The sequence below is a fragment of the Mya arenaria genome, chromosome 12, assembly GCF_026914265.1.
Source record: "Mya arenaria isolate MELC-2E11 chromosome 12, ASM2691426v1".
Taxonomy (NCBI): Eukaryota; Metazoa; Mollusca; class Bivalvia; order Myida; family Myidae; genus Mya; species Mya arenaria.
Genome location: NC_069133.1, coordinates 33230717 through 33242897, shown reverse-complemented (window position 1 = coordinate 33242897; position 12181 = coordinate 33230717). Strand labels below are relative to the sequence as shown.

At 33.2% G+C, this 12181-nt stretch overlaps 1 protein-coding gene across 7 annotated transcripts in view; it reads left to right on the top strand.

Moving 5' to 3' along the window:
- Nucleotides 1-12181, top strand: part of LOC128210198 (nuclear hormone receptor HR96-like) — a 164193-nt gene that overhangs the window by 88457 nt on the left and 63555 nt on the right. The window lies entirely within an intron of this gene.

Below are 12181 nucleotides of genomic sequence, written 5' to 3'. Positions count from 1 at the left end.
AAATGAAATAATCAATTAATTACAGCCATTGTGGAAGAGTAATTTTAGCTCACTTAGTACCTGATGGCATTAACCCCACACTTGGTACCTGATGGCATTAACCCCACATTTTTAGCTCACTTGGTGTCTGATGGCATGAGCCCCACATTTTTAGCTCACTTGGTGTCTGATGGCATTAACCCCAAATTTTAGCTCACTTAGTACCTGATGGCATTTATCACACATTTTAGCTAAGTTGGTACTTGATAGCATAAACGCCACCTTTTTAGCTCACTTGGTACCTGATGGCATAAACCCCACATATTTAGCTCACTTGGTACCTGATGGCATTACTCCCACATTTTAGCTCAGTTGGTACCTGATGATATTAACCCCACATTTTAGCTCACTTTGTGTCTGATGGCATTAACCCCACATTTTAGCTCACATTGTACCTGATGGCATTAACCCCACATTTTAGATTAGTTGGTGTCTGGTAGCATTAACCCTACATTTTTAGCTTACTTGGTACGTTATGGCATAAACCCCAAATTTTTAGCCCACTTAGTACCTGATGGCATTTACCTCACACTTTTAGCTCACTTGGTGTCTGATGGCATTAACCCCACACTTTTAGCTAACTTGGTGTCTGATGGCATTAACCCCACATTTTAGCTCACTTAGTACCTAATGGCATTTGCTCCACAATTTTAGTCTACTTGGTACCCAATGTCATTAACCCCACAAGTATAGCTCATTTGGTGCCTTATGACAACAGCCCCACAATTTCACCTGACTAGGTACCTTATGGCAATTAACCCCACAATGTTACCTCACCTGATACCTAATGACATTAACACCACAATGATACCTCATTGCCGCAGTACATATACAACATATTACCTCATGGCAATAACCCCACAGGTTTAGCTCATTTGTTTACCTAATGCCATTTAATACTCCACGACTTTCAGTCTAAAAGCTAAGCTTTGAAGTTATGACCCGAAAGTCTGATACACAGGAAGAAGCATTACTATTTAAGTCTTAAAAATAACATCAAGGAAATTTATAATTGCTTTCTGTTTTAAGAGTCACTTAGCCTTTGTCCTTATAGTTACTCAACATGTGGTTTATGTCATAGCTATTTTGGCGTTGGTCCTAAAGACACGCATGCCCTTATAGATGTGTTTGTTGAGGGGGAGGGAGAGTGGGGTGGGGTCTTCTGTGGGCACATTCTCTGCTTAAGGACAATGCCTTAAATCTGACTTTTAAGTAGAAAATTGTTTAGTCAATTTCTGTGAATATCATCTATCGCTAGTGTGCAAACGTACATCTTGATTATTATTTATATATATTAATCCTCTAGCTGATATACTCAAGGGACGTTTCTAAAGATATGTACAGTATATCAAACCTCGCAAATTGTATAAAGCATTGATTTTTAGTTTGTCTGTTTTCGAAGAAAAAAGTCAAGACATTGATATAGGCATGGTGTTGCTGTCAGCGGCGTTGTTGTGCAAATACCCAACCATACTGCAAACTAAAAAACACACTATAAAAATGGTAGGATGAGCGCCTTTTTCGTAGAGTTGTGTAACCTGAACCAGAAGTATGTTTTTAGGCCTTTAAATTTCAAGCATCATGACATGCCAAGCTGTATCTATTAATAGTAATATTTAACGATTGTAATTGTATATAATACAGTTACTGAGTCCTGGAGACTGTAATTTTACACATTAATCAAAATAAAGCGTTGAGTATAAACTTACTATGTTCTGTCTTGATCTCTTTATTATTCATTTTTAAGACTTTAATGAATAGATCATACTATACAAACAGCTCTGAATATATTTAACTTGACAAGAAAGAGTTACTTTAACTTCCTAGTCATATAATTATCATGCTAATTTTTTAATTGTAAATATTTCCATAAATCAACGATGACATGCCATATTCCATCGCACAAAATATAATTATGAACACTTGAAGTATAGTCAAATAAGGAATGTTCATGTTGTTATCATAATTCAACTTGGGTTATGCTTTAAACTGGAGAAAAACTTGATTGTTCTGTGTTTTTATTTGTTAATTATGGTAAACATGTAATCATAACATATAGGCAACGATTGAAGTGTTTAAATTATTTCTATATATATGTTTTGATTTTTTTGCTTTTATTACTTGAAGCTTCAAAAAAATCAACTCATATTTGAATAAAAGAAAAAAAAACAAAGGCATATACTTTAATTAATTTATATAATTCCTGCAAAATTGAAACTTTTTTAATGATGTTTTGTAAAAGTTTTTGTTTCCATTTTAAAAATGTTTTAAGCAAGGGGCATTACTCTTCTAGAGTGATTATTTAAGCGCATGCTAATTAGTTGAATTTTCTTGGCTGAAAACAGTATGGTTGTCCTTTATATATATAAATATATATGTATATTAAGAGGAATTTTTGCAAATCAACATTGCTGCATTATCGTTTTGGAATGATCGGGTGTCAGAACAAGACAAGATGTTTTTTTGACCTTCAAAATAAAATGAGCTGTGTTAGTCCCATCAAAGAGCCATTCATGAGCATTTAACTAGTTATGATATTATTCAGAAAACAAACGTAAAACATATTTTGTGTTAACTTATGAAGTGTTTGAAATTAAAATGACAGTACTCATTTTGACACCAGTTTTTGTCCTTAACTGACATTTACTCACTTACATGATATTTCATTTACATGTCAGAGGTGGTTAATTTATTACAACTATAATTGTCAACATAAATTACTCGGCAGGCTGCCTTAACATATATACAAGTAAAAAGATGGTTTTAAGTCAGCATAAAGTTGCCTTTTAAATGATGTTGCCTTTGGTTTCAATTTTTCATTGAGTATTATTATTAATATGTTGTTTAATATATATAACAGTAATTTATACTTTTAGCTCATCTGAGCTATTGTGATAGGTCTTAATGTTCCAGGGTCCATTGTCCGGTGCAAACAATTGCTTTAAACAACATCTCCTCCTTAATCGCCTGGCCAATTTAAATGAAACTTCACAGGGATGTTCCTTGGGTGGTGCTGATCAAATTGTTCAAAAAAAATAATTCCAAGCAGAACTCTGGTTGCCATTAAGCTTTAAAAATCTTCTGACAAATTTACCCATGAGGCGTAGAGCTTAGATATTTGGTGTTTTACATTATCTAGTGTGGAGTGATCCTCCACCATGTTTGTTCAAATTATGCCACTGGAGACAAAACTGGCCACGCCCTGGGCTAACTTCCTGAAACATTTCTTCGCAAACTACTCATATTCAAATTTATTGAAACTTCACCGGAAACTATGTTGGGTGACCATCTTCAAAAAAAAATATACATATTCTCTAGCTGTATTTATGTTTCTGTTACTGTTCTTGTTTACTTTTAAAGAATATAAGTATCTTTCATGGCCGAGAGTGTAATACAGGTTCATCACGACCAGAGCATAGTGTGTTTTGCGGAAACAAGGTTTACTGAGTTTCCGCAAAACACACTGCGCGAGGGTGGGATGAACCTATCTTACAAGAGCGGCTATGGTAGATGCTTTTTCTCCCACCTCAGTTAAAAATAATTAAGTAAAAATGTGTTTTTTGCTGGAACTCTTTTGTGCTTAGTGAAAATAATTGCATATGGATATGCGATAATTCGTGGTTGTCATGGATATGCGCGCAGTGATTCCGATTATATTAATGGTCAAATCTGTCTTTAAATAGTCCTAAGGAGAGTGAAGCAATATTTCTTGAATGTTGCGTGAAAACTGTTTTATGGTGACATTCGAAGCGAGAAATAATTAACTAGCTTTCTATTTATTGCCACAAGGCAAGGTTTCCATGATGCTACAGACGACAGTCTTCAACAAGGGAGGTAATTACAATGTGGTGACCATAAAAAAAGGTGTTTTATACGGGCATTTTATCTTCGCCCGTGGGCAAGATAAGAATATCTAGCATGGTTAAATTATTGGATCTACTTATCTGAGGTGGGAGAAATAGTAATCTTGTTTGATGCTGGATTCTAGAGAACAATATTCATTCTACTACCCAACAAATGTTTATATAGGCAGTGTTTTTCTTCTTATCTCAGGTGAGCAATTCAGGGCCATCATGGCCCTCTTATTTAATTTTTGCAGTTACAATCTCGTAATGCCCTTTGGCTGATTCTTGCCTCTAAAAAATGGAACAGTTTTTTTCTTATCAGCTATTACTTTCATTTACATAAAAATTGTTGTAAATTTAATAAAACCTGTGTAAAAATTCCTATCTATGTACTTCCTAATAAAAGTCAACAAATTTATCATAAGGATAAGAACATGCATACAATATACATGTCATATCTAATCACTTGGCAAACATACGAGGGTAAAGTAAAGATAACACGGCACTGAGTTGAACTTGTGTGAAACGTAATTTCATTTGTTTACATTTGTCAGTAAGGTTATTGAGTTAAGGTCAGTTTCGGACTAGAGTCGAGCACTTTACTGTAGTGTACTTGTGTGTACATAAAATTAACTTCTTTTTGAATTTGAGAGCGTCTTGATTACAATTTTATAGTGGTCAAGGAAGTATTGACCTTTTAGTCAGGAGTAATTTGCCTTGCAAATTATTTGATATTTAAACTGGTGAAAGTACATTCAGATGTTGGAATGTATTGTGATAGGGTCACCTGGGTAAATGAAGGGGGAGGGGGATATTGTCCATTTTAATATTGCATCCAATCAGAAATGACAGAACTGACTTCAGAAGAAGGAAATTCAAATATATTTCCCTTAATCAAACAGCTAATTCCCCATTAGTTTTTTGAGGATAATACATGAGTGGTGATTTTTATGAAAGAAGTTTTCCAAAATTGATACAACAAGCTTAAGCCGGTTTTTATGTTCCCTTATGGGAGAGCAAATTGTTGCTGCTTTGTCTGTCCAATATGTCTCTAAAATATAAGAGTGCGCCTTTGAAAAATGCTATTAATTAATGTATGATGTCATGTCGAAAGTTTGAACACTAGTTTATACTTATATATAAAAAAATACAATGATGTTATTTAATGATGGCGATGTCATTTGTGATGTAAATGATCTAAATATAACTGTCGCATGTACTAAAATGTACTTATTGTTCAATCACATTGTATGTATAAATTCTTATACAAGTACTTATCATCTTGATCTTTAGATCTAAATTATACAAGAACTTAAATAGAACAAGAAAATTATGATGACACATGGCACCAGCTTGGAAATTTTGTAAAACTAATGTGTTAATGATATATTCATCCGAATGAAATATTTTTCATGCGCTATTGGCCAGCACTAATCTAAAAGTGTTGCATTAATACGTACAAATGAATTCATAATGTGTTATGAAAAGCGTCTTTGAATCAGGTGATGGGATTTTATATTTGGTTATTTAACCATTAAGCAGCTTCTTTAAGAACAGGTTTTTGTCGCATATATTGAAATGGAATGCCATGGGTGTTGCAGTTTTAAGATATTTATTCAGACATAAGCGTTTTCATTTATCCTGCGGTTTAGCGTGAGGTTTTTAAGTCAGCAGTCTGCACCCTATAAGCTTTTAGATATGCTTAAGTCTGCTTCAACATTCTTAGTTTTAATAACTTTTCCTTTATAGTAATTTTTATATTTTATGCCAAGGTTTTTTCTTTCGAATGTATAATATACTAAGAAATTGTCTGCTTCAGTGAGCTGTCTGGTGTCTTCAACAATAATAAAACTTAAGTAGATTAATCCTTTTGACCATTTCTCAACTTTTTTTTCTAACTGTGACTTGAACTTGTAATTAGCACATGTATTTAGGGCTAGTCCACAATTTACGTAATTATGATGCAGAAGTCAAATGTTCGGAGATTTTTCTATTTTGAATGTTTATTAACTGAGAAATTGTCCCCTGCAATGAGTTGGTGTTGCGTCTGCGACAATAACATAATTCAAAGAAATCCCTTTGACCATTTCGTAACCTGTGACTTTAACATATTCTTAGCACACATTTAGGATAGTCAACAAATACTACGTATTATGACGCAGATGTCTAGTGTTTGAAGGTTTTCTGTTGAATGTCTATTAACTAAGAATTTATCCCCTAACAATTTGTATAATATCAAAACAACTGTCATAAATTTTGATGGGGTTAATAATTTACCTTGCAGTGATTAGAGTGTCCGTACATTGTGTCTTGCTGGTGATGTACACTCCAGAACTGTTACATCGTCTATAATTGTTTTCTGTATAATCCTGGTTTTAGCGTAATTTAAAATAATACTGTTGTTGTTGTGATAGTCGAGTACTCAAGTAGTAAATTAGTATTCAAGTACTCAGTTGATCGATCGATTACTCGGGTACTCAAAATTGCCATCGGCAATAAGTCAAATATTCTCTTTTAAGACTGATTAAACAAGTAACATTTTAGAAAAACAACAAAGCTTTGTTTAATAGAACAAACTTAAGGAATTTCTGAAGTGCAAACTACTGTTACAACATGCTATAAGGCACCTTGCAAAAAAATTGTTGAGAAACTCTGTCAAAAGGTACATCATAACTAATTTATATATTTTTACTACCATATGTCAATGTAATTTGTAGCTTGCCTCAGAGGTTTTGCATTACTCAATCTTTAAGAATTCTAGAAAGTATTTAAACAGCTTATAGCAAAGCATTTTCAAGACATTTTTGTAAATTAAAGTATTTGAATTAGGGTTGAAGTGAAAAATAGTGAAGCGTTAAATGGCATCTGTTTTTTGCTCCCATAATTGTTTTCTAAGTAATAGTGATTGTTTTCTTTTTGCTTCATTAAACTGTTAAATCGGCATTAGCCTGGCCTGCTGCATTATATTGTTTGTTTTGGAACAAAATGTCCCTAAAATGTGCACTGAAAACCCACTTATAAGTATTATAATTACCCATTTAATGAAAATACAAACATTTGGAAATTATACTATGTCCAATGGAATGGTAGTATTTTTTCGAATCCATTATTGATTTTTTAGTAAGGTGGATATCAGGATTAAATGGTCCAGCTTGCATGGTCAGTAGACACAATATAATCTCGAACACTAAGTTGGTTAAAGGGTGATAAGTATGCATTGACAAAGTTCCTGGTTCAATGGCTCTCCGGGCCCTAAGCTTTTACTTTGTTAAATGAAAACTTATCACCATTATTTTAAAGCTGAACTCTCAAAGATTGATCGGTTTGACGATTTTTTTTATGTTTTGTCTTTGAATGAGCTGATATTTTTTATCCCGCGCCTTGAAAAGGTGAGGGGATATAGTAATGGTAGGCGCGATTCCGTGCATGTGCGTGTGTGTGTGTGCGTCCGTCTGTCCGTCCGTCCGTCCCACATTCATTTCTTTGCATCTCCTCTTACATTTCTCATGCGATTTCAACCAAACTTTCACAGATTGATGATCATAAAGTGAAGCAGCGCATATTGTCTGGTTTTTAGGATTCGACCATTTTTTAAAGAGTTATAGCCCTTTGTTTATTTTACATTTAAAATTGGTTTCTTTGCAACTCCTCTTACGTTTTTCATAAGATTTCTACCAAACTATCACAGATTGATGATCATAAAGTGAAGCAGCGTATATTGTCGAGCTTTCCTGATATGACCATATTTAAAAGAGTTATTGCCCTTCGCTTATTTTACATTTAAAATTGGTTTCTTCGCAATTCCTCTTACGTTTTTCATGCGATTTCTACCAAACTTTCACAGATTGATGATTATAAAATGAAGCAGCGCATATTGTCTGGTTTTTAGGATTCGACCATTTTTTAAAGAGTTATAGCCCTTTGTTTATTTTACATTTAAAATTGGTTTCTTTGCAACTCCTCTTACGTTTTTCATAAGATTTCTACCAAACTATCACAGATTGATGATCATAAAGTGAAGCAGCGTATATTGTCGAGCTTTCCTGATATGACCATATTTAAAAGAGTTATTGCCCTTCGCTTATTTTACATTTAAAATTGGTTTCTTCGCAATTCCTCTTACGTTTTTCATGCGATTTCTACCAAACTTTCACAGATTGATGATTATAAAATGAAGCAACGCATATTGTCGGGCTTTCCTGATTTGACCATTTTTGAAAGAGTTATTGCCCTTTGCTTATATAACATTTAAAATTGGTTTCTTCGCAACTCCTCTTACGTTTTTCATGCGATTTTTACCAAACTTTTACAGATTGATGATCATAAAGTGAAGCAGCGCATATTGTCTGACTTTTGCGATTTGACCAGTTTTGAAAGAGTTATTGCCCTTTGCTTATTTTACATTTAAAATTTATTTCTTCGCAAATCCTCTTACGTTTTTCATGCGATTTCTACCAAACTTTCACAGATTGATGACTATATAGTGATTCAGCGCATATTGTCGGGCTTTTGCGATTTGACCATTTTTGAAAGAGTTATTTCCCTTTGCTTATTTTACATTTAAAATTGATTTCTTCGCAAATCCTCTTACATTTTTCATGCAATTTCTACCAAACTTTCACAGATTTCTGACTATATAATGAAGCAGCGCATATTGTCGGGCTTTTGCGATTCAACAATTTTTGAAAGAGTTATTGCCCTTTCTTAATTTTACGCATTTCTTATGTTCCTGAGAAACTACCCTTATCATTGATTAGCTTTCGTTACAAAAAATGTCCCCATGAGGCGGGGGATATAGCTGTCTGTGACTGCTCTTGTTGCTTAAATGTCTGACAAAAAATCCTAATTGCAATTTATCTCATTTAAGTTTGAAAATTGATGTTTTATGGCTAAAGAACTAACGCTTTTAAGAATAATGAACTTTTTGGGAGTTTTGCCAGACATATGAGATTTGTTCTATTATGAATTATCTTTTATGACTCAGAATTGAAGGCATTAATGCCCAAATCAGCTGATTTTTGAGACAACTTTTTAAAAAAGTGTCAAAACTGACAATCTGTGAGAGTGCAGCTTTAATGACTAAATCGAAATTTAGGGGTCGTATTTTAAATGAGTAAATAAGAATCCGTCAGGTGATCCCTTTTCAAGGGACATAAGCATAAACACTAAAGTGAAAAGCAATTTCATCAATTCCATTTTTCCAACGCTCAAGATGTCAGGACTAGCTGCCTTGTTATTTAGATGAATTTAAATCAGTTTATGCAAGGATTTAAGGATGAAGTTTATCTCAAAGTTATGAAACATTAATAGTTCTCCTGCATGACAATAATTAGGCAAAAATATTTAAATATAAGATTAATTGCTTGTAAACAACTCAAAAAAAAACAAGTGCCAAATTATAAAATAACCATTGCGGCATAATTATTTCCTGCTTTCGATGTGTTTTAGATGATAAAGCCAGGATCACCTTGATATCATTTTATATTACCATAGTTTATATAATTGTAATGTTATTGCATTACAGTTTGAAGAACTATAAGAATAAAAGTAAGCATTATATTAGTGCCAACTTTTAGTAGTTATGACACATTTTGGTGTCCTAAGAAATCATACCAAATGCAAACAAAAAGTCGCCTGTCTGTAAGTTAGGGCATGCGCATGTGTAAGGACATATACAGTAATATTGTAATTAATCTTTAATTTTAACCAAAAAAGATGTTACCTCCACACAACAAACAATTTTATTGTGGATAGCTTAATGATATAATTCAACAAAATGCTGCTTTTTGCCTGAAACTAAAGTCTTTTGAAGCTGTTCAATACACCATACATGTATTATAGCTTTAGAGACTACCAAGAATGTATTGATTTCAGCCTCACTCAGGTTCAATGTGCTCCATTGAAAGAAATTAATGACCTCATTATATGTAACAGTACATTTTTTTCTTAGCCAATATTGTTTCTTGGGAGTGTTTTTTTTTTCTAACATTTTTTTTGAAAGAAAAATATGGCTTTTTTTAATATGAGAAGAATGCCAAGATGAATGATACTGTTTCACACTATATTGGACGTGAAATTGATATTTGCACGCTAGATAAAGCTGGATCATTCATTTAAGGTCATGTTGTATATTGTAATAACTCTTTAAGGCATTAGTAGCTGTAATTATTACAACCCCCCTTGGTTACACTCGGGACTCAATCTGGTAAAACCCTGTTTTGATCAATATGAATTTCAGCACAGTAAGATATGGTCCAAGCCAAGCTAAGTAAAGCTGTTTAATATTGATTCAAGATACGGAATTGTCATTCGTCCCCTCGATTTCGCTCTAAGGGATTTCTCTTGTTTTCAATATAATTAATTTCTCTTTTGCACATTGTTTCATTCAGGAAAATAGATTGTGCATCGTGGAGTGCAATATTCTGACAATAGTGCGGAAAACATATACGCTATAAATAGCGTGGATACATTATTGTGTTGATGTGCCTGTGCAACGCTAACATTGATATCGATACTTATGTTACTTTGCGTGTGATATTGTATATCGGATATTTAATACAGTATGGTTGTATATAATGTACAGAGGAATGTCAAACTTGTTTTTATGACTAAGAAATGTGATTATATTCAAAATGTCGGCTAAGTTGGTATTACTGTAAATGTAAATATTCCCACCGCAGTGCCGACGGATGAGTATATGTTGAGTATTCCGAAAGAAAAATCCAATAATAGAACCAAAGGATATTCTCAATATATAGTAATTGTAACCCCTCATCATGGATCACTTTAAAAGAGAGGTACATATTTATGTTCAAATATTTGTTTTAGCCATAAATATATAATATTTTCAAAAAATACGGACAAGGTTTTGACATTGAGCTTCTGGTTTTGTGTGTGGCGTCATTAAAAAAAGAAATAAAAAATGTTTGCCATTAAGAAACCAATATCAAAGGTACAGAGAATAATATATGTGCATGAACACAAATACCGTATATATATTTATATAACTGTAGGTCCGAGTTCTATCACTCAAGAAAAATCTTATCAGAGTTATTTGCCCATTTGTCACCAGAAGAAACAAGTAACTTGTTTCTGAATAAAAAATACCCGACACATTAGCTGAGCATTAATATGTTACTGGAATAGTAATAACATATATTTTTACCATGTTGGAACATTTTCGTCTATAGATTAACTTCCATTTCGCAACCATAACTAGTATGTTGGCCATAACCCTGAGCATAACCATGCAATCTGCAAGACTATAATAACAATCATTCTGATAAATTACAATGCTATTTATTGGTGTATGCACGCAAGTTATTGAACGTTGCCTCTGAAAATATTGCACAAAACAGTTGCAATTCATCCAAAACCTTGTAATTGAAAATATACACTTTTGCTGAAGTGCTGCGTATAATAATTTCAATAACTTAGGTTGTGGGTGTAGTAATCATTACGAAATATACCAATGTACATGCTTTAGTCACATGTTCAAAGCTGTTAGCGAATCAAAATTAACGTCAGCATAGGAGGTAATTTTTAGGTGAAAATTATGGGATCGTTGTTATATTTCTTGAATATATATAACATATCCAGGAGCACAGTTTACGTAAATGACATACTTATAATATTTGTACTGTCATGATTTCTGTTATATAAAAATTTGGGATGGCAATGAGTACCTGAGTACTCAATCGATCGTCCGAAAATTGTCCGAGTACAAATTTTGCGCTTGTTGCCATCCCTATAATTAATACTGTTGTATATGGCAAATGTATATAATAATTATAAACCATTAATTGTACTAATCTGTACTAATCTGTTTAAAGAGTCACCAGATAACATGATTGTGGAAAACTTGTCATGGAACATAACATGATTGTGGAAAACTTGTCAAGGTCCCATACAATTGGCTGTGACGTCTTGTGTGAAAGATGATAAAAATAAACATGAACAGCATGGCTTAAATAGTTGTCCAGGTATTCCCCCCTTTTACCTGAAAAACAAAGCATTGGTGTTCGCTCTGCATGGTTAATCGCTCTGCACCACTCTTGGTGTCTACTGACATGAATACAGATTTTTAACAGGCATTCAATGGAGGGATTAAGAATAAATTATATTACAATATTACCGTACATGTCTTAATAAGTTGGGACTATAAGATCCTTCTTTTGTTCTACAACTAACATTTTACTCGGCTCACGCTTATAATGTGTTTGGGCCTAAAAAAATTGTTTAAAAAAAGGTCAAGTGAAGAAAAATGCCCTTAAAATAAAACAACCTTCAAAATGTAT